Genomic DNA, 22,435 nt, shown 5'->3' with positions numbered 1-22,435 from the left:
CAATGTCAGCATATCCAACGCGGCCATCACCCCTAATCTATGGTTGGACCACCATACCATCGCCTTTAGGATGCTTGCCTCCTTTGCCCAAACTACCTATACCCACACCATTCCTCCTGCAGTCACAAGATGTTCCCATATTCTCACCATAGAATGACTTCTGCTTCTCATAGTTGACGGCACCCTTGCCTCAGCCTCTCTCCCCTCAAACCCCTCGTACTTGGTTGATACATATAACACAATCATCAAGTAAGCCATTGATGTTATTGCCCCACTCAAACTTTGCAGAGCTAAACCATCTTTACATGTTAACTCTTGGTTCACACCAGACCTCCAGTCCATGCATGCTAAGAAACACACCCTCAAGTCTCTCTGGCACAAGTCCCCAACTTCAGTCAACAAATCCAATTTCCTCCATCGCCCTAAGGAATATAAGGAATCCACCCTTGCGATCAAAGCCACCTCCCTGTCATATTTGATTGCCAAAGCCCAACCCAGTCACAAGAACTATTCTGCATTCTATGTGAATTAGAATCACCCATCACACCCATTGCTAATCTTACTAAAGATGGCTTCTAGTGCCAATCCATCCAAGACTCCATAACCAACAGGACTGCGACCCTCCGGGAAAAAAATCAAAACCGAGAAAGCATCTATCCTGGCTAAAGTACACAAGCTGGTGCCCATCCCTTCCCTGCGCATAACCCCTCCTCCTTCCACTAACATCACCTTCAGTTTCACCCTCCTCACTGGACTAAAACCCTCTGGCTGGCAGGGTGACACCTGTCCAGCTCCTCTCATCAAAGACTGTGACTCAGCCACCTTACCGATCATCACAGCATTCAACAGCTGCCTACCCAACTCGAGTTAATTGTGGAGTCCCATAATGATCCTGTGTATCCCCAACATTTTACAACATATACACAAAACCACTCGTTTACCACCTTAACTCTCTGGGCATTTCATACACTAACTATGCCGACGATACCCAGATACTCATCCCCCTCTCTGGTACCTACAAGAAAAACTCTAAACATATCAACAGTATCAATGACACTATTCAAGCCTGGATGGACACTTACCACCTTTGTCTTAATGGTGATAAGACGGAGATCCGGATTGTTGTACCTCGGTTAACCAAACTTGACCCAGCCTACCATGCTTTCGCTATCTATGCCTGCACCATCACTGTCTCCTCAGCCAGCAAAACGCTTGGTGTCTACCTTTACTCGAATCTAGCATGACCTGCCAGGTCAATGCAATTGCCACCTCCGCTGCTTACACCACAAAACTCCTCAAAGCAAACCAAAAATGTCCTCTGCTCGCAAGACTGCCTGATCATAGCTAGAGCAGTAACCGGCTCTCGCTTGGATTGCTGCAACTCCCTGCTCGCTGGCACTTCAGAGCACCACCTAAACAAGCTTCAAACCATTCAAAATAATCACAGACCCTGGCTATCTTCGGCATCAAGAGCACGGGCCCTATGGTTTCTACTAACCGGCTGCATGTACAACTAGACCAGTGAGAATACAAAGAGTAAGGCGCGGCAACCACTAGTTCCTAGTGCTCTCAACTTTTTTCTTGGATTCAAAATAATGCCATCTAAGCTGCAATGAGCCTCTTCCGACGTGACCATGTCTCCGCCGACAGGAAAACCACCCACTTCCTCCCATCAGAGAATAGATTAACTTCAAAGTCCTCTCCATCACTCATCGTTGTCTGTCTAACTCTAACTCGTTCCCTCTTTCTTTCCTCTCCCCCAAACTCTTCACAACCAGCACCTCGATGCCGATGGGTTCTACATGCTCTACAAATGTAAAAATAAGTTAAAAAAAAAATAAATAATAATGAAGTGCATCCGTGCTTTTTCAGCAAACACCACTCCAACATTAATATCTCCAAGATTGATTCGAGAGAAATGTTAGTGATACATACCCAAAAAACATTGATATGGAAATGCATGTTATCCCATACTGGAAAAATAATAAATTAACATGCATTCATAGAATGAATCAAGGGGGCTAACAAAGTCAAGCTAACCAGAACTAAACACACATTTGCGGATGTTATATACACGTTGCGCCTCGAAACACTTATGTAAAGGTGCGTTATAAATGACTTATCATATCACATCATCTCATAACGTTATGAGCAATATTTATTTATTGGCGGCAGTTAGTAGATGTCCCATATTAGAAGATTTTCAAGCCACAGTCACTGCTTTTGCTTTCTGAATCTCTATGCACCGTAAAACCGGAACAATCCAATGTTGTCGATATTTCGGATATATTGAGCAATATATTACAAAATGCGCAAGGCTTTCAGTAGATTCCTCGCATATACACATACCGGCAGGTTTTATTTCTTCCATGTCATGGTCCGCATAGCTGGCCGGAGCAAACTAAACCCAAATAAATCGTAGACGCATTTAATATACGGTGGCTAAGCCCCATCAAGAAACACGAATGGACTCTAATGCGTTTTAGTTTGGCATAGACAGCAGCCATAGCGTTGAAGTACATTCAGTTTATTTTATTTTCTTTTTTTGCGATGCGTCTTCAAAAGTATTTATTCATAATGTCATTATCAGCTTTTACTAAAACTCCTGAGTTATGCCAAACTATCTGTAAACCTATTAACAAGAATAACATTTGGGTATAAATCCCATGGCAACGTGCCCACCGTACCATTGCTGGAATCCCGTAAGTGCATCTTTGAGAATGACTCCTGCAGAATTGGTCCCTAAATGAAACCAAATGATGAATGGCCTAAGTGCAGCAAGACGCTCCACTGGCCTGACATTGATCTCATCTTGCTAAATACGACTGGTCTAGATTGAAGTAGATTAGGCAGTTTTCGATAGCATCTCTTCTCAAGGATAGTCAGAAAGAGGGCATAAGGACGTTTTTGCTCGATTACTGCTGTTAGAGCACAGCTGCAAAATTAAAGATTAAAATGAGACTGCGTGCTAATCCCTCTTGCAAGTACAGCATGAAGATTTAAATTCAGAATGTATGTCTCAAGCGATTATTGCCGCCAACAACAATTACTTTATAATTAAGATAACGAATTACTGAATCAGTGAACTAGTTACTTCTTCAGATCTTGCAAAGCATCACATGCTAAAGTTATTACACACTGAAAGGGAAAATCAATGCCAATAGAATGTAACATTTCATTTAAACAACGGATACATACACAATGCGAGCTTTCCAGGCTCTCCCTCCATGCCAGGATCATATTCAGAACTGCATGTATCACCCACAAAATCGTCTCAAGCAGAACATAAACATACCTGTTGTGACAGAACGACATCCGGTATTGGTGTGAAAGCCCTAGACTAGAGCATCCATGTACCTTTGCTCCACCAGTCTCTTGGCATCTGCAGCTTCTCCTACCCAGTAGTACAGGGCTGATTCAAAGGCCATATGTGCCTCTCTGAAAGCTGCTGTGAGCCAGCAACTGTAGGCAGATGTAGCACTTTAACTCCTAGACCTCTGAGCAAAGTTATTATCATTGTTTGCCTTAATCAGTATGGTTGCAGGGTAATCTCAGAATATAAAATATTAAGGAGCAATGCCTGGTTGTGCTATGCTGACTAATCAGAGCACACAAGTCTGAAAGGAACACCAAGTGGATATAATGCAAGAGTCCACTTTGCTATGTCAGGGCAATGTGTATTCATGGCTAGCTTTTCTGTCTGCATTCAACCAAGTGAGACAGGATTCAAGTTCTATTGAATCACAGGGAGAAAGGGACTGGAGTTCTCCGAGGGAGATCTCCTGGAAGTCAGTACTTAAAAGGTAGCACTGGGATAAGAAAGCCAGCCTCATACCGGAGGGGGGGGAGGCTGCACACTGGAGGGCCTTTGAATTATGCAGGCATGGGAAAGTGGTGCTGTTTGAGAACACAGAGAGTGGGCGTAGGCCTGAGAAGGGTCCCACCACCATAGTTTTCTGTTAGGGCTCTCTTCCTTCCTGTCCCCTCTATTTCCTGCAGGACAAGGAGAGGGCAGGAAGGAACTATGATGCTAGATGGCAAGAGTCACTTGTTACACAATCAGATATTGGAATCCTTCCAGCAGGCTTGCTATGGTCCAATCCGGTGTGCAGTTAAAATGTCAAATCAATCATTTCGAATGCATTCATTTCTAAAAAAAATAATGTCGAAAAAATAATGTTGAATATTTATTTTTTATATGTTTTTTTGGGGGTTTGGCTAGTAAAAACAGGGTTATTAAAAAAAACGGGGTTGGCGGAAGCCCCATTAAAAAAAATTAAAAATTAAAAATAAATTCAACATGTTTTTTCTTGACATTATTGATTTCGAAATTAATGCATTCAAAATTATTGAATTCGAAAATATCACTATAAACCGTCCAATCCCATGTGATGTTTTGTCTTAATAAGGAAGGGGTCAATCGCAGGAAGAGGACAAATACACGTTTAACCACTGTTAGGACTGCAGTCAATTTCTGAGTCCTTTGCCATAGAGGTAAAGACAGACAAAATCCAATGCAGAGGAACGCTCCGCTCCCTAACCATCCTGAGTTCACTCCCATCCTGAGTTCATCATGGGAGTGAACAGCTGATGGATAATGCCTCAACTGCAGCTGTAATGGAACCAGGATCATATCATTGTAGGTGAAGGAATCCCAGTAGGTGCCAGCAGACGTCCCTTGACTGGGAGTGCATCCTAATGACCTGCCTTATACCAGAGCATCTAGATTAGGAACTCACAACACCCAGGAAGATCAAGAGCAGCTAGAATCATCTTGTGCCACTTCCAGCCATCTTCAAGTTGCTTTGAAATTGCTTAACACATTTGAGCTACCAGAGGACCTATGGTGCTGTTTTAGTCACACTAAGCAAACTTCCAATCACTTGCTGCATCTCATGCCACAAAGACTTGGCCCTAACCCACTACCACGGACAGTCTCAAGCAACTTGATCCGCAGGCTCAACTTTGAGGGAGCAACCGTCTTATGTGCTGACTCGAATTGCTGTGATATGTTTATTAATTTGAATAAAAATCTTTATTTTGTTGAACCATGAAAAGACATTATTGTATTTTGGACTATTGTACTTAGCTTGTTTTTGTTGCTAATGCTGTCACCTGACACCCGCCCTGACGAATACAGCCTGCCCTCGGCCACAGAAGGCGAAGGAGGTAAATGTGTTGGGCTATGCCTATTTTACCTTTATGATTCAGATCACTGCTGGTTTAGTAGTATTGTGGTCTGAGTAGGCAGTTAAACTATTTCCTTTCCCTGTACTCTTGCAGATAAGTGCTCATTTCATCTTACTGATGAACAGTGCTGGTATTTGATAATGACTGAGTTTACAGCTTTGTATGCCAAAATAAAATCCTGGCCAGTTAGCATTAGAAACACTTACAGGCATATTTCAAATTGAAGATAATGGATATGGATAATGGATATGGACATGACCTATGCACATGGATAGTAGGGTGGGGGCCTTTGCGAGTTCTATCAGGAAAGAGGACTCCCCTGTGGCAGTAAAGTCAGGAAGGCTGAACTGCTGAGGGGTTTGTCATAGTGACAGCTGTTCCTACCATTCTTCTCAGGGGGAGGGTAGTGTGGTTTCCCAGAAGTCCCAAATCTCCCACCGATCTCAATCCTCAGTCAGGTCCCTGATTCAGTTAAGTCTAAAATCTTATTAAGGTCCCAGGGTAGTTTCACTTATGATGAAATAGCAGTTATAAAAATCCTTATAGAGCAAAGAAGGCTAGCACCAGAACATCAGAAGCAGGGAAATCAGGGACGGAGACAGAGCATTATGTGATGCTGTGGAACCTGGAACTTGAAGAGAAAAGGGTGACCCACAAATACATAAGGAGTCACATACCCAAAGGCTTAGTCCAACCATGTGAGTGGGACAGAATATATTTGACTGCTTCAAGGCAATAAAACCTCCTTTCTGCCTCCAGAAGGTGGAAAACGAATAGCTGGTATTGGGTACCCTACAGATGCTCCATTGCCAAGAATACTCTGATATTTTTGCATCACATCTTCATTTATCGAAACAAAGCACTTGCACTCTGTGATACAGCTGTGAGTATCCCCACAGTCAGGTGAAGGTAAGGCAAGAAGACTAGATCATTCCTGTCCAGACAAGCTACTTTTGGGGTTTGATGGCCTTAGTTAATGTTCTCTCGCAATGGTGTTGTTTAGTTGTAAAGGAAAGACCTCTCTGAATGGTGTTGGTGTGAAGAATGCAATGTACCACACTTCATCGAAAAAATCCACCAACATCAACTCTTTCTTCATCAATAAGATCAGCACATAGACATCACTGCTATAAATGGCAGTACATTACAAAATCACATGTCACAAAACCACAACTACCTGGACAACTTTCAAGACATTCACAATGGAAGACTTCACTGCCATCCTAGCCTCCATCAAGGCCACATCCTTTGTGAATGACATCTTCCCTGCCTCCATACTCAAGACACTTCCAACTGAAGCATGCTTTCCTTACCTGACAATCATCTAAAGCTCCTTAATTCAAGGCATATTTTCCTCGACTCTCAAAACTGGAAAAATCCTTCTGCTTCTCAAGAAACCATCACTGAACACTGATGACTTCAGCACCTACTGCCCCATCACCCATCTTCCCTTTCGAGGAAAGATCCTTGAGAAAGCAGTAGTCCACAACTCCTCAGAAATTTCAAAGCGAACAACCTTTAGTCCTACCTATCTGGCTTCAGACCCAGATGCCGCACAGAAATGGCTACCATCGAGGTGATCGACAATGCCCATTAAATACGTAACAATGGCCACCCTTGCCACGAGGTCCTCATTACTCTCTCAGCAGCACTTAACACAGTAGACCACCAGACACTCACTGACAATCTAACCATGCACATGGGGATCAGTGATATCGTTGTTGGCTGGTTCAAATCATACCTTCCAATCGCCACCAGTTTGTATAAATGGATTCCTCCAAATCTCTAACTTTAGCCACCTCCTGTGGAGTCTCACAAGGATCTATCCTCTTTCCAGTAATCTTAAATCTTTACACGGAACTGCTTGGAACCCTCCTCACTCCACACAACAATCACATCCACCAATAGACAGATGACATACAGCTCTACCTCAAGATATCCTCCATTGAAGATATAAACAGATGTTCCTGCTCCTTCACTTTCTCCAGCTGTAAGAGACACTGGGCGCATGGCACAAGTGCTGCTTCTATAGATCTTGGACTAGTGACTGTGGCAATTAATCTTTTTAATCTTATTGGGTTATTTATAGAGCGAGGACCTATCTTCAGGATGCAACAGGGAACTTTACAATCATAGCGAGAAGAATAAGGTTATTGAGCAGAGAAAAAGAGCGTTGGGGTGAAACAACAGGCAAAGGAGGGCAATTGTCAGCATTGATCTAGAAGTACCCAGGGGAGGAAATAGTGGGGATCAAATAAAATCACCCTGTCTCTGGAAGGGTGGTGAGTGGAGGGTGTGTGAACCTAGGTGTTAGGGAGGAGCCATTCCTTGAAGAAGAGGGTCTTGAGCTCCTTCCTGAACTGTAGAAGTGACGGGACAAGTCAGATATTGATGAGGAGGTTGTTCCAGAGTCTTGGGGCATATATAGGGAATGCCTGTGTTCTGTTTCTTTTTCCTTCCTGGACTGGCAGAGATCAAGTCTGCCCATGTCCTTACTTCAGGTGTATCATAGGCATTTTGAGATTCAAAGGTTCTATGTGACATGGTTTGGGGACTTCAGCGTAACAGCCTTGTAAATAATGCAGCAGGATTGAAATATGATACCAGCTTGCAGTGGGAGCCTGTGTAGTTCACAGAGTCAGGGTGATGTGCTCGAATTTGCAGAGTCATTTGATGAGTTGTGCTGCAGCATGCAGAATACATCTCATGGGAGCCAGGCTAGTCACTGGAGTGCCTTCCAAAAGGGAATTGCCAACATCCAGGTGGGAGAGGACCAAGAATTAGACAGCAGATCTGAAGTTGTTTTCTGGGGTGAAGTGCTTGATTTTCTGTAGGAGAGAAAGTTGGTACCAAGCCATTTGTGTCTTCCTTCCTGTGTCCTGTTTGAAAGAGAAGTGTCTGTCAATGTCGAACCCAGGGGATTTGGCACAGGTGGCAAGCAGGGGTGTGAAGCTCTTGAGGTGCATATCAGATGGCCAGGTTTGGAAGTCCGGGGGTTCGGTGTTGTTGGTCAGCAGTAGGAATTCAGTCTTGATGGACTTGAGCTTCAGGTAAGCAATGGATACGTGTGATTGGATCAATGAGTGGCATACAAGAACCTGCATCGACAGTAGTTCATATACTGTATCCACGGGGGTGGCAATTATAGCTGGAGAAGACCTGATGACCACTGAGGTGTCTACTGGGGTTGCACCAGATTCAGTGATCCCAGTGTTACCTACTTGTGTATAAGCAGAACCTCAGTAGGAGTACACGGTAGTTTAAGATCGCAAGGGCTGCCAGAACTGAATGAGTTGTTATCAGTTAGGAGTCCATGTCAGGCTCACCTTTGCAGCATGCAGAGAGACTGCCACACTCTAGCTGATCTTCGTGATCAGGCAGAAACACAGTTTTAAGGCAAATCCGCTGAGATGTTCATGGTTTATTTGGAGAATGGTCTACTGTATAGCGAGGCCAAGAATTTTGAGGCAAGGGATAATCAGCGGTTCATTGTGCCCAAATGCCAAGGGGGTTCCTATTGGACTTGGCTCCCAACATTCCTTTGACAGGTCATATAGGAGTGAAAAAGACAGCTGCAGTCTGTCTGTATATTTGTATTAGCCTCAAATGGGCATCAACATATTTGGGATTGTCTGGTTTTGTCTTGCTTGCCAAGAATACGGTTAGTCAGGCAAGTCAACAAAAGAGCCCTTAATTCCAATACCAATGCTTGGGCTGCCTTTCAAGAAAACAGGCATGGACATTGTGGGCCTTTTAGATCCCCAAACTACCTCAGGGATCCAGTGCATATTTGTTTTCAGTAGATCAGGCTAACTGGTGTCACGGTACCTGCCCCCAAACATCAGGAACAGACCAACCATCCCAGGGTATTGGCACAAATGGGGACCTTCAAGGCCCAAAAGGATTCCCTAAGGGCTTCCTGGACTCCGTCTTGGCGCCGTTGGCACCAGGCTCATGCTGCCATCTCAAGTAAGGCAGGTTTCAAAGGGAAAGAACCATGTGCAGACCAGTCTGAGGCAGGCTGAAGGGACTACTTTACCAAGGAACTACTTACTAGGGTGTGGTTGGAGGAACTACTTTACCTGGGGACTACTTCTTGAAGGCTATATAAACCACGCCTTCAGTACAGAACACGCTTTGCATTATTCTGCACTCCTGCAGCGCAATGCTCACCATGTCTGCAAACTCCAGGCCTGTCTTCAGCCACGCCAGTCCAGTCCTCTCGAGCTACCTGCAAGGAAGAAAGACAGAGACAAGAACAGAACAAGACTCTTGTCTGATGCTCCATCCCTATTGTTCTGGAGTCTCCGCTTCTTCTGATCTGCAAAGGAAAAGACACCAGGTTAGCTGTGTAACGCTAATACTTACCAGAAGGCTGCTCATTCCAGTGATCCATCGAAGCACCATCACTCGATCAACGCTCCAGCATCCGATCGCCGCTCCAGATCCGCCACATGTGGTAGAAACTGATGCCTCCAGTTTGGCGATGGGGGCAGTTCTTTCTCAGAAAGATCCCGAGACAGGTCAACTTCACCAAGTGGCCTTTTGGTCACGAAAATTCACAGCACTAGAACTGAACTATGCTGTAACTGACAAAGAGCTTCTGGCCATCAAGGCAGCATTCAAAGCTTGGTGACTTTATCTCCTAGGAGCCAGACACACCATTACAGTGATCACAGATCACCTAAATTTACAATACCTAAAGTCAGCCAAGGCTCAGTCCTCTCGTCAGCCTCGATGGGCAGAATATGACTTTGAGATTACTTAACGACCTGGTTGCCGGAACGGCAAGGCTGATGTGCTATCCCGCATAGGAATGGAAGACGCATACTCAAATCCGAACCCTGTACCCATTATTCCAGGGGGGAGAATCCTTGGAATTACTACTACACTGAGCCTGGACGACATCCACAAGGACATTTTGCATCTCCTCGATTCCAAGGCCTTACAAGACTGGTCAACCAAAATCCAATATCATTCGGTTGCTAATCATTTACCTTATTTCCAAGGACATCTCTACTTACCTATTAAGGAACTTCAAAAACAGGTCATCTCAAATGACCATGTGTCGTTGGAGGAAGGCCACCCGGGAACTGCAAAAACCGAAGCCAAGATCAAGAGACATTTTTGGTGGCCGACTTGGCGAAAGGACATCAAACAATTTGTGCTTTCATGCGGCATTTGTGCTCAGAACAAGGCCCAGAAAAAGAAACCATCTTGTCTACTTCAGCCTCTAGATATTCCACTTACACCCTGGCATACATTATCCCTTGATTTTATCACAGATATACCGCCCTGTAATGGCTTCAACACCATATTAGTGGTGGTAGACTTACTTTCTAAAATGGCCCATTTCATTCCGTTAAAAGGTTTGCCCTCCACTTCAAGATTGGCGAAGGAATTCCTAGAACAAATTGTCCGAATACAAGGATTCCCCTCTGTTTTAGTTTCAGACAGGGGCAGTCAGTTTATCTCACAGTTTTGGAGAAAATGTGGTCAGTTGGCCCAAATTGATGTAAAACCTTTGACCACAAACCATCCTCAAACGGATGATCAAACTGAGAGAACCAACCAATCTTTGGAGCAATACCTAAGATGCATGTTGCATCAAACTGAAAGCAATTGGAAAGACATTTTATGGATAACCGAGTATGCCTACAATGACTCTTTGCATTCCAAAACGGGGAAAACTCCATTCTATACAGTCAAACAAGTTTATTCGGATGTATAAAAACAACCATTAAACAACAAAATACACATTGTAGCACAAATCCAAGTTACAGTTTGAAGAATCCATCAAACCCAGGATAAACAAGATCAGAACACGTAAAAGGAAGTGCAATCTTTGCACCATTACCCAACACCATAGATCAGAAAATATTTAGAGTGGAAAAAGGAGTCAACCCCAAGGATCCCATTACGTTACACATGGTCCCTTAACTTGACCAAATGGTCACAAAACTAGTTGTCCGCCCTAGTCACTCAGACGCGGCCCCCCACAGGCCTTTTACCCAGAGGAGTACAGTTCGCTCCCGACAGGACAGTACAATGTGTGACGGTTCCAGGTAGGGCAACGGCTCCCAAATAGGGGCACGAGCTAATTGTAATCCCACTATATGGGGCCCGCACATAACCCCCAGATCTTCTCAAAACTTCCCTGACCATTTGACCATTCCTGAAGACAATTTTAACAGAGTCAGAGGGGTTTATACCTTCGCCTGCCAGTCTGACGCACCCCACCAACGCTTCCCTGGTCACAAAGGGACAGTTCCCAACAGAACGTAGCCAGTGGAGACATTTGTTTGAGAGGGCATCCCTTGGTTCTCGCCTGCCCAAAGGCAACTTAGGTACCCCATGCAAGAAAACCGTAGCAGTACTTTTCCCCCCATGTACAGGACTCTTGGGGCTGCGCCCCCTTGGACAGAAGCCACGTGCTCCGCTCCCTCCCTCCCTAGCAGGATTGATTGTCAGGACGCTTGGGGGACTCTCCCCCATCACAATTGGTTCGATGCTCCCAGTAGGGTGGCCCCTCTCTGCGTTAGGATGCATCAGCTGGACAACCCGAGTAGGGCTCATTGATGCATTGGCGGTCCTTTCGCAGGGTGGAATAATTGAAGGTAGCTGAGGGGGGTTGAGTCCCTTGCCAACTGGGGGCATACTAGAAGACTCCCCCGGCGGGTCCACTCCACCCTTTCCCTTCCCTCTTATTCCCCGGGCATCAATCAGTACCAAAAGCAGTTTCTTGATGATTGCAATTTCAGAGAGCACTTGTGCACAGGAGCAACAGCCGACAGTATGCACCTCCTTCTGTAGTGGAGCGGTGGAGGAGTAGCTACCGTGGGTAATGGGTTTGAGAGCCCTGAAGGGGGTTAGATGAGAAAAGGAGCAGGACCCTGAGATCGATGCTAGTAAGGTCTCGCTCCATGAGCTACTAGTGGAGATAGGCGGGAGGTTATCTTCGGTTGCTCCAGTGGTTTCTGTGTCCAATAGATCCAAAGTGGTAGCAACTGTGGCTGGGGGTGAGCAGACGAAAATAGGGCCAGAGGTAGGTGGGAGAACAGGTGGCAGGTGTAGACTTACAATGGGCGAACTGGGTTGGGGGGTGACAGAAACAACAGGTGCCAGGGATGCAAAAGGAAGAACTGACACATCACCAACCCCCCCTATGCCTGTGCCAGAGGCATTGGCCAGAGGCATGGCTTCAGAGTTCCCAGAATCGGTGGGCAGAGATTCTTGACAGACAATGTCTTCGAGCTTCTGAGTTGGGAGGGTTCCTTTACAGCTCTGCATTGGGAAGTTAGCCAGATTACTGGAAGGCCCCCCCCCGCATTCGGTTCCTGGGGTGGGTGCTTTCGTACCCTCCATGGCATATATAGGCTCTCGGTATACAGGGTCAGTATCAGAACATAAGGAGGCCGTGGTATGGGACTTAGCTTTGGGCCTAAATTTTTCGGTTGCACCCTGATGGCTACTTCTCTTGATGACCAGGAGTTTTCTTGCTAGTGTATGCTCAGGGGCCTTGGACAGGGACTCAGTGGACTCAAAGCAAAACGTGGGCGGGGTAGATGGCCTGGTAGATGGCAGAGAGCCAGCCGGTTTCGTGGCCAGTTTCCTTGGCGCAGCATGGCCCCTAAAGGACCTCAGGGACTTTATTAGGGACATGACGGAGCCCCTCAGAACTGACCAGTAGAGGGCTGTACTGAGGTCCCGGGTCCGGGTCCGGCCCCCAGCAGGTTTTCACGGGCTCTACGCCGTTAGGAAAGAAGACACCAGCAGTCCCAGGTGCAAAACACTTGTCTGCACTTACTTTTTCTTATCGCCCTCGTCCGATGGCCAACACAAGGAGTGCCTCCCTCCACGTACGCCGAACACCAGCGGCGCCAAACACTGCGCCCTTGCCCCGCCGCGGGCTTCACCGTTGCGGGGCTTGCAGCGCCGTGATATGTCCAGGGGGTGTGGCCTCCGCCAGGAAGGGGAACGTCCCTCCAGGGACCCAACACCAGCGGGGCCAAACACCGCGCCCTTGCCCCGCCGCGGGCGTCACCGCTGCGGGGCTTGCAGCGCCGTGATATGTCCAGGGGGCGTGGCCTCCGCCAGGAAGGGGAACGTCCCTCCAGGGACCCAACACCAGCGGCGCCAAACACCGCGCCCTTGCCCCGCCGCGGGCTTCACCGATGCGGGGCTTGCAGCGCCGTGATATGTCCAGGGGGCGTGGCCTCCGCCAGGAAGGGGAACGTCCCTCCAGGGACCCAACACCAGCGGCGCCAAACACCGCACCCTTGCCCCGCCGCGGGCTTCACCGCTGCGGGGCTTGCAGCGCCGTGATATGTCCAGGGGGGGTGGCCTCCGCCAGGAAGGGGAACGTCCCTCCAGGGACCCAACACCAACGGCGCCAAACACCGCGCCCTTGCCCCGCCGCGGGCCAATATATGGAATACACCACGAACCTCAGAACTCGACCCACCTCAACATTTGTAAATGCCTGCATGCCTGCCGTGAGTGGTCTGCACACAACCATTACCCAATCCTTCAAGAGGTCAACAGAACATTTAAAACAAGCTAAAGAAAGATACAAGAAATCTGCAGATCAACATAGGAGTGAAGCTCCAAAATACCAGATTGGAGATGAGGTTTGGTTAGCCTCAAGACATATACCACTAAAAAGGAACCCACACATTTAATCCCAAGTATTTAGGACCATACACCATCAAGGCCATCATTAACCCTGTGGCAGCAAAACTGGAGCTACCTCCAAACATGCGAATCCACCCTGTATTCCATGTTTCCCCTTTGAAACCAGTGCAACCAGGAACTCGGATAATGAAACCACCAAGACCCATTTTGGTAGAGGGTGAACCAGAATTCGAGGTGAAAGACATTCTGGACTCCAAGTGGGTCAAATCAAAACTTTTCTATCTAGTTGATTGGAATCAAGAAAGGTCCTGGGAGCCAAGTGACTTTGGTCATGCACCACGCCTAGTAAACCGTTTTCATCAAAACTACCTGAGCAAACCCGGACCAGCGGGACAAACCACCTTGGGAGGGGCCTTGGGGGGAGTGCTGTCATGGTATCTGCCCCCAAACATCAGGAACAGACCAACCAGCCCATTGTATTGACACCCATGGGGACCTTCAAGGCCCCAAAGGATTCCCTAAGGGCTTCCTGGACTCAGTCCTGGCGCCGTTGGGGCCAGGCTCATGCTACCATCTCAAGTAAGGCAGGTTTCAAAGGGAAAGAACCACGTGCAGACAAGTGTGAGACAGGCTGAAGGGACTACTTTACCAAGGAACTACTTACTAGGGTGTGGTTGGAGGAACTACTTTACCTGGGGACTACTTCTCGAAGGCTATATAAACCACGACTTCAGTACAGAACACGCTTCGCATTATTCTGCACTCCTGCAGCATAACGCTCACTGTGTCTGCAAACTCCAGGCCTGTCTTCAGCCACGCCCGTCCAGTCCTCTCGAGCTACCTGCAAGGAAGAAAGAGAGAGAAGAGAACAGAACAAGACTCTTACCTGATGCTCCATCCCAGTCGCTCTGGAGTCTCCGCTTCTTCTGAGCTGCAAAGGAAAAGACACCAGGTTAGCTGTGTAACGCTAATACTTACCAGAAGGCTGCTCATTCCAGCGATCCTTCGAAGCACCATCACTCAATCACCGCTCCATCATCTGATTCCCGCTCTGGAGCTGCCACATCTGTAGAACTCAAAAAGAAGACATCAGGTTAGTCGCGCAGTGGGGAAAGGCCTCATTCAGACTTTAAAATCTTGTGCAGGGCCTTACTGCTGATTTGTATATAACTTTGGTGTACTTTATTCTTGTATTATGTATATTTTTTGTGTACTGTAACCAAGCTTCGAAAATTCCTGTAAAGGCTGCGCCCTGATACCCCCGGGTACGTTCGCACATTATAAATAATAAAACAAACAAAACAAACAAACCTGAAGGCAGCACTTGCTTGCGGTTCTGCAAGATGTCACCACGCAAACTCTGTCTTGGATATACCGCACCTGCAGAATACAAAGAACAGCAGGTTAGTTGCGCAGAGAACCAATACTGTGTGGAAAGACTATTACATACACGCTGGCGCCAGACCTACCTTGGAAGCCAGCTACCATTTCCGGAAGACCAGGTGAGCATAACACCTGGTTCCTTGAGCACTACCTTTGAGAAGCATCAAAGGACCTGTGGTGGCAAAAGCTCTAAATAGAATATTCACTCATGTGGGGTTCACTAAAGAGGTCATTTCCGACATGTAACCCAACTTCACATCTGCATATATGAAAAGAATGTGGGCAGAGCACTGGGTCATATATAAGGTCTGTACAGCTTTCCAGCAACAAATCAATGGGCTTTGTTGAGAGATTTCACAAGTCTCTGAATTGCATGATAAATGGCTTGGAAGAACACCTGAGGAGAAAATGGGATATTCTATTTCCATGCCTATTGGTTGCATACTGGAAGGTGTCACAGAGCAGAGTAGGGATCAGTCCCTTTCAGCTTCTATTTTGTCATATTCTTTGTGGTACCAAGTTCTGGTGCATGAAGAATAGGAGGGTAAGACTGGAAGTCCTTCCTATGTCCTAGTGGGCTGTGTATTTGGACTCAGATGTCAAATGGGCAGTTACAGAGAACAGAGCCCACAAAATCCATAGGTCAGCAAGGAGCTCATAAAGCAATGGGATCATTTGAAAGCTACAGTGATAGAGAACACTCCATAACAGATGGCTTGGCATATGGAATCTCTCAATCTGAGCACCCTTCAAGATAAGTGTACTGGGCTTTTTGTGGTTCTTTAAAAGATCAATTAGTTTAACTATCTCATTGATACAAAGGTCCCCAGAGAGACAAAAAGGGACTTTCATGTCAACTGACTGAGCCCCCATTACAGCAGGGGTGACTGTCATAATTGATAATGAGACTGAGGAGGATATTGATTCCCTTCTGGGCTTGTCCCATGCAGAGTCCACAGATGGGTCTCTGGGGGGAGTGCATATCCTCTTAGACCTGACAGCGCAGCATTGCGGGTCTGACAGCCTCTGCTTAGCCATTTCACTTATTTGTTCGCAATCCAGGTAAAATAAATGTGTGCCTCAATTATATTGATACTGGGAACAATAAGCTGACGAAAAGTAGAATTAACTGGGTGTCTATTAAAATAAACAACACCATCAAGGAGAATGCCTCCAAAATGTGGGGCTTAAAGGTTGTTAAGCCATTTCATAGCCCATGGGATAGTGGTGTCAGTACCAGCAATGTGAAGATTGAAGTCCATTTTTGTGTGGAGTGTAGAGGGCTCAATTCTGTCATCAAGACAAATGCTCACCCTATACCCTGTGCAGACAAGATGATTGACAGATTAGGCACTGCCAAGAACATGCTTTGACCTCATGGCTGGGCCTGTGGAAGGTGGGCCTAACTGACAAAGCAAATAAGAGGTCAGTATTTTCAACACCAGAGGGGCACTACAGTTTACTGTTATGCCCCTTGGATTGAAACGTGCCCCAGCTAGCTTTCAGAGGATGGTAAATCAGGTTCTATTTGGTGTATAGGATTTCAGTGTTTCCTATTTAGGTGTTGTAACTGTCTTCAGCAATACCTCGGACGGCCATCTATCCCACCTGAAACCGGTGCTTCAACCAATGTGGAAGGCTGACTATGAAATCTTCCAAGAGCCAAGTAGCACAGGGTACAGTAACTTACTTAAAACACCAAGCCGAAACTGCCTCTCCAGGGCAAAGTGCAAGTGGTGATTTATTGGGCATCCCCACCACTCAGACACAGCGAGAGACTTATTTTGCCTCCCTGAATACTGCATGCTTTTTATTAAGTGGTATGGGACTAGTGCCCTTCCCTTCAATGATTTGACTCCTAAAAAGTTGCCAACAGAGGTCACCTGGACTTCTTCTTTCCAAACAGTGTTTTCAAAGCTTAAAAGCAGAATAGGGCCCCAGTTATAACAATCCTTATTTTCAGGAATTCATTATACAGATAGTTAGTTACCTGTGTATTTGGAATTGGAGCAGTATTAGAGCAGTTAAACTCCAGCTGGGACAAACTGCCATGTGCCTAGATTAGCAGGTGATTGACACAGCAAGAACCAACTGGGCCAAAATTGAAAGAGGTAGCAGTAGTTAGGGTGGTATCAAGGGTAAACACTACACTTTTGGGTCTGATGGCCATGTAGGGAGAGAATCTGAAGTTGCTTCATTGGGCCATGTCCAAAAGTGGACAGTATATGGACTTCCATCATGAACCTCTGTTGCAGCAATCAAATGAATATGACCTCAGTAGGTATGATCACATTAAGGATGATAAGCCTGAACCTTAGAAGGCTTTTGCTAAATCTCTTTTTCTGAGGGGAGAGTGACAGAATTTCATCTGGCTTAGGCGTTAAAGTCCGGATTGTTTTCTTTATATGATTATTATTTGGGTAATTCTGTTTCTGAAAGGGAGGCCTGCTGTGCTGAACAGAGCTACTTTTTCATAAAAGTTCCATGAAAAAGCAAAGGATATCCATGTACCTGTCCTTTAGTAGTCTAGTGACACATGCAGAACCTGCTTTCCACTGGCACAAAGCAGTTTCAAGAGTCACATGTCCATCCTTGAAAGCTGCTGTGACCCAAAGTCACTGCAGGCAGAGGTAGCATTTTATCTTCTGCATCTCTGATATATTTTCCAATGCCTTCATCAGACTGGTAGCAGGATAATCTCCAAATATAAGCCATACCTGTTTTAGTATAAAGACTGATAAATTCACTCAATTATGAAAGTCACAGTTAGATATCTTGTAACTGTAATCTCTGTGGGCACAGGCGCAAGCTATGTCAGATTTCTGTTTACTCGTGGCTTGCCTGTCTGTCAACCAAGTGAGACAATAGCCAGTATGCTGCCCCTATTGAATCATTGGGAAAAAGTGTAACAACCACAATCAAGGCCCAGGAGATTTCCTGTGAGTCGGTGCTTCAAACGCAGCACTTGCATAGCAAAGTCAGCCTCACACCAGATGGCTACACACCAGAGGTCCTTTCAAGTCAGCAGGCATGATCAAGGGAGAGAGTTACATTAGCAGAGAGGGAAGGTAGGCTTCAGAACATGTCCTACCATCTTTATTTTCTATCATGGCTCTTCCTTCTTATCGCCTCCTTTTCTTGTGGAAAAATGCCCTCAGGCTATGATTTCAAAAGTTAAGGGTCACTTGTTACACCAACAGGGATTTGAAACCGGAAGAAGAAGAATAGACCTTTCTATCTATGCTGGTAGTACAGTAAGTTTCAGAATTATCTGCCATAGAGGTGAAGACATAAGACATTTAAGACAGGGGAACGCTTGGTACCCTAACCACCCCCAGGGAATATTGGGGGTAAACTGCTGCTGGACTAAGCCCTCAACTGCTGTATACACTGGAACCATGACCCTGTCACTGGGGTTGAAGGAACCACTGCGGGTGCCAGCAAATCCCCCTGGACTCAGAGTGCATCAAAATGACCCACTTTGTTCTAGAGCCCCCATGTGGGGACCTGTAGTATCAAAGAAGCCCATGAGCAGCAGGAGTCCTGTTTCTCTAGCGTCAAACCACTTTGACTGCACTCAAGGCCTTTGAGACACCACAGGATGCCCAGTGCTGCATTTGGCACTGTAAGCAACTCTGCCTATTTGCTGTATCCTAAGTCACATAGACGCCAGCATGTCCCAAGCCATGGACTGTCTCATTCAATCCAAACCACAGGCTTGTACTTCAAGGGACCAACCAACTTGAGCACTAACTTGTGTGCTATAAAGTATCAAACTCGCAATCTTGAATACCAACTCGACCCAGCAGAAGCCATTGCCTTAACGCCAACTTTACTGCTGCTCAGACTTATGGGAGACATCATTTTACTTTCTCCAACACTGAAATGATCCTTAAGGAACCTGAACCTTTGTACTGACTTGATGCTGACTGACAGTGGGATCGCACCAAATTGAACCATATCAATATCAGCTCCAGTACGACTAAAGCTCCAAGATGGCTGGCTCGATGTTGTTGACCTTCCTAAGAAGTGAATACGGAAATGTCAAGAGGAACAGTCCCCTGTTTCATTTTCAGGGATTATAGTGATTAATAAGCCCTTATGACCCTCCTATTCTTCAAAGAAATATCCATTTTGAATAGTGGCATTATTGCAATGTTTGCCCAAAGACATCTGCTCAACTAACCAGAGTGCCATACAACACCAGTCTTAATTTTCTGTGAATGGGTTTTGCCAAGTATTTTCAGGGAGTTGATTGCATTTGTATTGTTTAATTTATTTGTATTTATTTATTTTTACATTTGTAGAGCACGCACAAACCCACAGGCAACAGGGTGCTGCTAGTGTCAAGTACAAGAAGATAAGCAGAAGGTGTTGAGAGTCGGATGAGAAAAGTCAACTCAGTTATAGAACAAAGTCTTTAGTTTTTTTCTGATGGATTTGTAGGCGAAATCAGCAACAAGGAGTGCCAGCAACAAGGAGTTCCAGAGGCGGTGGGCTGTATCAGGAAGTCAGAGCCACCTGCTCTGGTATGTTGAAATCTGGGAAGGAAGAGCTTCATATTGTTGCTGGCATGAGCAAATCTGATATGTTTTGTAAGGGAGAGTCTTTTTGAAAGGTAAGGCAGTGCTGAGTCAGGAAGGCATTGTTGGGTAATAATCAGGGTTTTGAATGGAATATGGTCACGGACTGGAAGCCAGTGAACTTCTTTCCTTGCAGCAGCAATATGCTCATATTTGGGGAGGTTGTAGTTTGCTGATGTTTTGTTTTGGTGGTGCCCACAAAGAGGACATTGCAGTAGTCCAGTTTTGCACCAATGATGGAGCATGCTGTGTTGAAGCGGATGTTGGTGGAGAGGAAAGTTTTGCAGGCATTGAGGAGTTTAGTGGTGTGTGCAGCAATGGATGCAATAGCATTTACATGTTGTGACATGCTGAGGGTGGCATCAAGGTACTTGTCCATTGTTTTGATGACAGGTAACACTGAGATGGTGTTGCCATCAATCAAGAAGGACTGGTCAGCAGGGTCGACATTGGAGAGGGTTGTTTCAGTACCACCACTTAGGATCTCGGTTTTGTCATCGTTCTGGCAGAGATTATGGGATACCATCCAAGTTTGGTTGTTTCATAAATGGCATTGTGATTGGAGGCATCCTCGAGGTAGTTGCCTGAAAGAGGGATGAGGATCTGTGTATCATCCGCGTGGTTGGTGATAGAGATGACCAGGGAGTCAAGGTGGTCAAAGAGGGGGTTGTTATAGATATTATATAAGGTAGGTGATGCGCTTAAGGGACTCTGCATGATAGAGGGGTGGGAGGGCATTGGAGTTGCTAAAGTAGACACAGGAGCACCTGTCAGCTCGAAAAGATGTGATAAAATTAGCAGCACAGTGGGAGAAGTTGGTTGCCCAAGTGAGGTGGTGACAGAGGGTTTGGTGGTCCACCAGCTTGAAGTCGGCAGAGAGGTCCAACAAGAGGATGATGGCAAGTTTGCCAGAGTCACAGAGATCATTGATCTTGTTAGTTAGGTCAAGAAGGGCGGATTCAGTTCCATGGCGTGGTCAGAAACCAGATTGGGAGAGGCTAAGAATATGGTATTGTTCAAAATAGGTTTGTATCTGGAGATAAGCTGCTCTAGCATGGGTTTTTAGTAAGAACAGTACTATGGTGATGGGGTGGTAGTTGGTAGGGATCAATGGGTCAAGTGAGGATTTCTTCAGAAGGGGTGACACATGATTCCTTAAGTGCAACTGGGACTGTGCAGGATTCCAAGGAGGTGTTATCGATAGAGGTAATGAGGGAGAGGGGGACATCATCACAGTCTTTGATCAGAGGGGATGGGCAGGAGTCAGCTTTTCAGAAGGATGGTTTGAGCCCCTTGATGATTTGGGCAGTGTCAGTTTTGGTGACGAGGTGGAATTTAAATGGTGGGAACAACTGGGGGGGTGTTAGGAGGAGTGCTGGAATCTGGCATGGATAGACAGTTGTTTGATCAAGATCTTCTCTTGAAGAGAAGCCTTTTTTCCTGCTGAGGGCCTTTTGTATTTCATTGCAGAAGGTATCATTGATGGTGATAGTGGAGGGTGGAATGGAAGTGCTCTAACAGGATGATGAAGAACTTGCACGGGTTTGAGTTGGCATTGGTGATTCTGGTGTTAAAGCTCAAGGCGTTGGGTGTATGTATTGTGAGTTGTATTCCTTAGCTAAGGTGGAGATTTGTGATTTGGTGATGGTCAATGGGTTGCATCGCCATTCCTCTTCACTAGCACCTTTGCTTGCATGGATGGCTGTGGGGCAGGGGTGAACCAGGAGTTCTTACGTGTGGTGGATTTAGACTTGCATAATTTGAGAGGAGCAAGGGTGTCAACTGTGTGGGAAATTAGCTTATTGTAGGCATTGACAAGGGAAGTAGGTTCAGTTGTGGTAGTGGATGGTGGAGTGGTGCTGGCTAACAGTGGGAGGCAACGTTCTTTAATGAGGACCTGTGTGCACAGCGACATTGCAGGCAAAAGTGGTGTGGGGGCACGAGTAGGTTGGTGTGAGGTGGTGAGAGAGAATGTGATGATGTAGTGGTCAGACCAGGCTCAGGGCGTATTTGAGTGGAGATGCATGTTACAGAAGAAGTCGATGAGCTAATCTAATGTACAGCCTAGAAGAGAGTTGTGTGCCTCCAATACTGTGAATGGTATTGTCAAGGGAAGTGGCAGTGGAGTCAGTTGTGTTATTGAATCCCAATTTCATATCACCAAGCAGTAAAGATTTGGAGTTGTGTTTAACCGTAGATGTAATAAGCTGTGTAAGGTCTTCCTTGAAAGTGTTGATTGGGTCGGGTGTGCAGTAGAGGAGATGGAGGGATATGGTGCAGGTGGGTGCTAGAGACAGTTTGGTGGAGAGTAGATCGCAGTTAGGTAGGATGAAATATATAGTGTTTCTGATGGGGATGCAGTCTTGGTAGATGATTGCCACTCCACTGCCTTTACCTATTGGACTGTCATTGCAGTGTTTGGTGTAACCAGCAGTTAAGGCAATGGATAGAGCTGGACCTGCAGCTGCATTAAACCAGGTTTCAGCAATGGCAAGTAGGTCTAGGGTTTTGCTAGTGATGAGGTTGTGGATGTCAAGTGCATGCTCAGGGAGAGAGCAAGCATTGAGTCAAGTGGAGCTGTAGGCATTGCTGCTGTATTGGGAAATGGCCAGTATTGTTATGTGAGACTGTGCTAGTGTGGGTAG

The 22,435-nt window shown here is 46.1% G+C and overlaps 1 protein-coding gene across 1 annotated transcript in view; it reads right to left on the bottom strand.

Moving 5' to 3' along the window:
- Nucleotides 1–22,435, bottom strand: part of TMPRSS15 (transmembrane serine protease 15) — a 1,663,368-nt gene that overhangs the window by 349,830 nt on the left and 1,291,103 nt on the right. The window lies entirely within an intron of this gene.

This window comes from Ambystoma mexicanum, chromosome 7p (genome assembly GCF_040938575.1).
Source record: "Ambystoma mexicanum isolate Mex_15411 chromosome 7p, UKY_AmexF1_1, whole genome shotgun sequence".
NCBI lineage: Eukaryota > Metazoa > Chordata > Amphibia > Caudata > Ambystomatidae > Ambystoma > Ambystoma mexicanum.
The sequence above is the reverse complement of the archived record's forward strand: the minus strand, read 5'-3'. Positions and strand labels throughout refer to the sequence as shown.